Source organism: Parambassis ranga, unplaced genomic scaffold (genome assembly GCF_900634625.1).
Source record: "Parambassis ranga unplaced genomic scaffold, fParRan2.1 scaffold_123_arrow_ctg1, whole genome shotgun sequence".
Classification (NCBI taxonomy): Eukaryota; Metazoa; Chordata; class Actinopteri; family Ambassidae; genus Parambassis; species Parambassis ranga.
Window position 1 is genome coordinate 65,374 of NW_021144701.1, and position 6,239 is coordinate 71,612.

Genomic DNA, 6,239 nt, shown 5'->3' on the forward strand with positions numbered 1-6,239 from the left:
CCAGAGACACGTCCTGTGAGTCCCCCCTCCTCTGCTCCTTCAGCTCTGACACTGAGAAACACAAAACACATCAGATTCACATCAGTGAGGCGCCAGTCTCATCTTCATCAGCAGGGTTAGCATTAGCATCACAATGTTATGTTTATCATTCATTATTCTCTTTAGTCTTAGTGCCTGTATTCACAATGACACAAGGACACACAAATGTGTAACTGTATTGTATGTGCAACATTATTGCCTGCTACATGAATTCTACTGAGAAACACATGTTGTTTGTACTTTTGTCCTTTTCCGCTGTGGCTTTTTGCATTGATGAAAAATGAATGATACAATTATTGGAACTGTTAGCACTGCTAAAACTTTAGACACATTAGCTACAACATCATGCGGGCCGCCTGCCTCTTACATTGCCTGGTTCCCATTTTGTGGTCGCTCCTCTCGCTGCCCTTGACGCTCATGAAGTTCTTCAGGCTGCTCTGCTGTGCAATAACCCGCTCCAGTTCCTTCATCTCAGCGTTAAAGTGAGCGTGTTCCTTCTCCGCTGTCTCCCTCAGCACGGTCAGCTTGGACTGAGCCTCCACCCTTATGTATACCAGTTCCAGATATGAGCTGCAACATCTCAGAGGTTTCCTTCCATTTAACACAACTGGCTGTCTCAGGAGCTCACCTTTCTTCGTTAGCAGCGCTGATCTGGTTGGTAACTTCTGCGTTCTTCTTGTGGAGTTCCTGCAGTTCCTGCGATACAAATATATCTGCTAATAAAGTGTTGAAGGAGAAATCAACAATGTGCCCATGGTGATGATATGATAAGAGTTGTAACCTTGTTCAGCTTGTTGTGTTGCTGCTGGAAATGGTGACGCTCATTAAGAAGACTCTGCAGCTTCTCCTTCAGATGGCTGTTTTTTGCTAACTGCTCATTGAGTTTAGTGGTGGCCTGGACAGAGATGAACATAAAGTAAACAACAGAATGGCTTTGTTTTGTTTGTTTATGCTGTAGCAATGAGTTTGATGACTCACTCTGTGCAGCTCTCCTTCCACAGATTTCTGAGTGCTCTGTACCTCTGACCTAACACAGAGACTGACAGCTCCTCTTCTCGCTTCCATCATCTCGGACTCCAGGTTTGAAATCTGCCCGCATTAAAGTCAAAAGTAAAAATATGAATCAACATGAAATGATGAAATACATACACGATATACAGTCAGACCTTTCTCTGCAAGTCCTTTTGTTTTTGCCTCTCTCTCTCTAGCTCTTCATCCAAAGCATGGTTATGCTGGAGCAGCTTCTGAAGACGCTGGATGTCCTCAGTCTTCATCTCTTTGCGCCTCTTACACGCGCTGAGCTTTTCACGGAGCTCCTCCTGCTCCTTCAGCAGATTCTCAATCTCCTGCCTTCATCCAAGTCAACATGTGATCAGATATACAACAGACACACACACACAAATACAGTGTGTGAGTTACAGTATGGTAAGTGCGCTCACTCTTGTTTGTAGATTTGTCTCTGGGTCTTGCGGTTGTAGGCCTCATTCTCTCTCTCCATGGTCCTCACTCGTCTCTGCAGGTCCTCAAGTTTGGCTTTCTCTAACTCTGTTTAAAAACGTTATTAACATTACAGATATTTCAACCAAACAACAATACAACTGATAATAATTACAAGATTTAAAAACAAAAAAACACAACATCACCTGTGCCACCTGTGCTCGAGGACGACCTTCTTCGAGACATGTTTACACCAAATGCAGCCAAATCTTTAAACAAGAAAACATGAACGAATGTCTTAATGGAAATATCATTGTCCTCTGTCACGTTTCCTATTTAGTCTATTTAAGATATTGAAATCTAATTTTAAATACACAGGTCATCAAAATAACCAAAATGCTAACGGTGTTACAGAAGACATCAAATATTTAGCTTGCTCGTACTTAGCTAAACTATATCAGGTGTGTGAAATGTGTGTGTTGTGCTGTGTAAGATAAATAAAAGTTTATCTGACCAGCTGTACGCTTGGGAACCCACCGAACCTTTGCAGGACACCAGTACACCGCAGCGGCAGCTGTCTGAAGTGTTGTTAGCAACCGTTGCTAAGGAACCCGGGACAATCAGGCCCTGCTCTCAGGCTGTCAGGCAGCGGCCTTCAAGGTGCTCCGTATGAAATTAACACATGAGAGATACTATATGAAATGAGCCTATTTTATAATATGGTAAACAAATATTAATTAAAAAGTGAATTTAACAAAATACAAATGCTCATAAAAATATAGATGATAAATATTTAATCGACCAGTCATCAATACAGTGTTTAACCACCTCATTGTTGTTAGGTAATGGTGTAAACTGTACATTATGGTGTGTCCTGGTTCAGTCTGCTCTTCACTACACTGTTCATCCTGCTTTGAAATTGAGTGACAAGACAAGAGAAAAAACAAGAGACAAATCACCCAGAATGCCCCGCGCTTGTTCATTTCTGAGATTGTTGCTACTAAAAACAGCTTAGAGTGAGCTAAAGATTGATTGTAATTCAGTAGATTGCAACTGCAGCTGCAAGTTTTCTGTCAGGGTCATTGTTGTCTCTGGAATTCCGCACCACAGACCAAAATGAATCCAAAAGTGGACACATGTTGTTTTGGCTGTGAAGTTTTTTAGAATTGTACATTCTTACTGTGACCACTAGATGGCACCAAAGCACTTCAGCACCAGCATCTCTGCTGACACACCTCTGTTTGCTGTTATGATAGTAAATGTCAGCATGTCCTGGGTGTCCAAGCACAGATGTAAGAGCTGCAGAATAATACAGCACTACAGAGTTCATTTCAGTTGACACCTTGTTGTTGTCATGCCACGTCCAACAGCTTGTAGCTGCTCACATTTTATTAATCCACCTTGCTGAGCATGAAGGCTGGGGGCCAGCAGGTCAGTGGGAGAGGACCATGGTTCAAGTGACTGTAAGCTTTCTTGCTGAAAGAGTTATGTCAGGAAAATAGTTTTACAATGCACACATGGCTGCCTGAATAAATATTAATATTAAGTATTAAGTAGTTTTATGTATACTTTTATAGCACATATGTGTGTTCTAACGAGGTGACGAGCTACTCCTTACATGAAGCCTTACTATACTATACTATACTATACTATACTATACTATACTATACTATACTATACTATACTATACTATACTATACATTTTACACTATGTATACTTGTTATGCTATAACAGATGTCTTTGTTCTTGCTGTCTTTCTTTAGCCCACATTTCTTTCTTTAATTCTCACAAACACAACCCAAACAGACACAATGCAGGTTAATTACTTTGTCCAAACTCAGGCAAACATTGAAATTGTTATTTAGTGTTCAGTGCAGTGTGTGACAACATCTGATTTATGTTTATGTGTCTCCCCTATTAAAAAAACACCTTTAAAGTATGTGTATATCAGGTACCTCAGATCCAAGATACAAGAGAGAGAGAGAGAAACAATCAGCTTTTAATTTTGTCTCCCTCATATAGCTTTACATTTTATGTGGTATGATATGAAACAGGTGATAATTAACACCTGAGTCACAGGTTTGGCCTCAATTAATATATGAAGTGATGCTGAACATGAGATTTAACAAGCCATTACTCAAATTAAGATTCACACTTAGATGGTTTCTTCTTTTCATTTTTCTCACCATTAACATGCTGATAACAATATGCTCTTTAAATGATTTTTAAAGGTAAAATAAAACAAAATGACCTCCCAGCATGTCACACATCATCCGTCTTGCTTTTGAAGGTAAGAAAAATCTGTTATTTTTATAAAATATTTACACACACAACACTCTTCAAGAAGCACTTAACCCTATCTACCCCAAGCCTATTTTTTAAGGCATCAGCTATGCCCAAAATGAATTGAGTATATCTCAGCAACCCACAAGGTGTATTTGAATACTTTTGGTGTCATAATTAAGGGACCACCTTGGAGATTTGCTCAGATGTGAGTATGTAAGTATTAGTTTGTATGCCTCTGGCTCTCAAAAATGGCTGTGTTAATGAACAGTTGTCTTCTCTTCATCAAGCGGTAGAGATGCTGACCCTGGTGATATGGGGTTATTAAACTTTGTATGACTTGCTAGTTTTAATTATATTAAAAACTTACATTTTTGCATAATTAAGATCGCAGCTCACACTGCCTATAATGATAACCTGGGAGTTAGGTTGGACTCACTGCCTGCTGATTGGAGTTCCACTCACTAAAGCTACAGTGAGAAATTATTTTTTTCATGTCATCACAAAAAATAAACAAATTATTGACCAATGTCATTAAAACATGGGACCAAACCAGCCAAACAAATCCAAATAAGGACATAGCTAGGTTCAGACTGCAGGTAACTGCAAAGTAACCCAAATCTGATTTTTTTTTTTTTTGCACAAATTGACCTGTATCTGATATTGTCATGTCTGAACAGCTCCAATTCCGATTTTTATATCCGCCCAGGCCACTTTCATATGTGGTCCTAAATCAGATATGTATCCCATTTTTTGCAATGCGACCTCAGTCTGAACGGCTATGCGGCATATATCGACTTTTGCATCAGTGAAAGACTGAGTCACAATTCTGCGACACAGGAGCGGGCAGAAACCAGGTATTCTCAGCATCAATTGCCTTTTGCCTGGAAGTAGAGCCAAACTCCAACAGCTTGCTCACAGAAGAGGAAGATGTCGACTGTCTGCCATGAAAGTGATACAGAAAGGCGCTCGCAGACGTATCAAAGGTTCTCGTCATTCTAAAATTATGAATGTTATGAATGAAGTCAGTGTCTCTAAAAGCAGTCACGTCACTATCCCACCACTCCACACCCACACACATCTCTGCACAGACGCTGCAGCTACTGCTCTCTTCCTTCTCAGCGTTCTTTTTAATATTATTTGGTTGTAATTATGTTGGCTACGATTGGACATTCACATAAACAAAGCCACACAAGCACACATTGTGAGACATCGTATCCTCTTCAACTAAACAAAAAACGGATTACACCAAAAAATCCGAATTGAGCATCATAGACCTGCAGTCTGAACATAGCCTAAGAGGCAGAGTTAGGGATGTTCGAGGTACAAGCAACATGGTGGACTTTCACTCAGAAGTCTGAGGTTTGAGGCTGGATTTGCCATAAAATAACTCCCAGTTAAGGTTAGGCATAAAAGTGTGGGGTAGGTAAAGATCACCTTAAAACACAAGGAGAAACACGATAGTGAACACAACTGAAATATGACTAGGGTCACTTCAACCTCATAAAGAAAGCAAAGGGCTTTTTTTAAATAAATAATATAGTTAATTGGATACTGTGTCATGATCCCCCTTTTAGTTGGTTTTACACACACTGTCTGCTTCCTTTATGATTAATTTGTAAAGCACAGCACCTTTTTTATTTTGAAAGTCTGGTTTTCCCTTTGTGTATGTGTGTTGATTACCTGCCCTGCCCTGATTGTTCTCACCTGTGTCTTGTTACCCCGCCTTGTGTATTACACCCCATTTACACATAGCCAGGTATTTTGAAAAGCAAATATTTCCTTTCCTCTATTTTCCATACATCATCATTTTCAAAAAAGTTTCCGTTTACATTAACACGCGTAAATACACTCCCAAGAGCTGTCATGACTACGCCAGGCCTGTGGATGGCAGTGTAGGAAGAAGGAGAAAGCCGTGCAAGCCAATCAGAAGCCTTTGTGTCAGAAGTTGTTCCAAAATTGCTGAACCTGGAGACCTAATTGTCTCTGCTCCTCTACACAGTAAGAGGAGCTGTATGCAAACATGTACAAAAGCGCTCACCACCAACAGAAATGCAAATGCTACCCGGAAGGCTTACATTACTAGACAACAGCTGCTCTAGGAGCCGTACTACACAAAAGAAGGTCACACAAACTGACACGCAGACTGACGCAAACTGTTTTTCTCCACTTTTGCCAGAGTTTTTAGAATAGTTAGTTTAGTTTATGTGTAAATGAAAGCACAAACGAAGGGAAAAGTCTTTTTACAGATACCTGTGTATGTGTAACGGGGGCTCACAGTCCTGTGCCCCCTTTGTCTTTGTCAGTTGGTCTATGTCTCGTGCCCTGCTCCCATTTTGTGAGTTTGATGTTTTTGCCTTCGCAGTTGAACTCATTAACCTTTAGACGTTTTATTCTGTTGTTACATTCTCATCAATGTGAGAATCTACTCCTCTTCCTGCACTCTGGTTCACTGTGGGTGCACACTGTGTGTCAGGGT

At 40.3% G+C, this 6,239-nt stretch overlaps 1 long non-coding RNA gene across 1 annotated transcript; it reads right to left on the reverse strand.

The window, feature by feature from the left end:
* Positions 1–730, reverse strand: LOC114429379 (uncharacterized). The gene is made up of 3 exons (XR_003669685.1): positions 668–730; positions 407–582; positions 1–51 (listed from the first exon to the last, which is right to left on the reverse strand). It is a non-coding gene; the product is annotated as an uncharacterized LOC114429379 (long non-coding RNA).
* Positions 731–6,239: the final 5,509 nt, after the last annotated feature.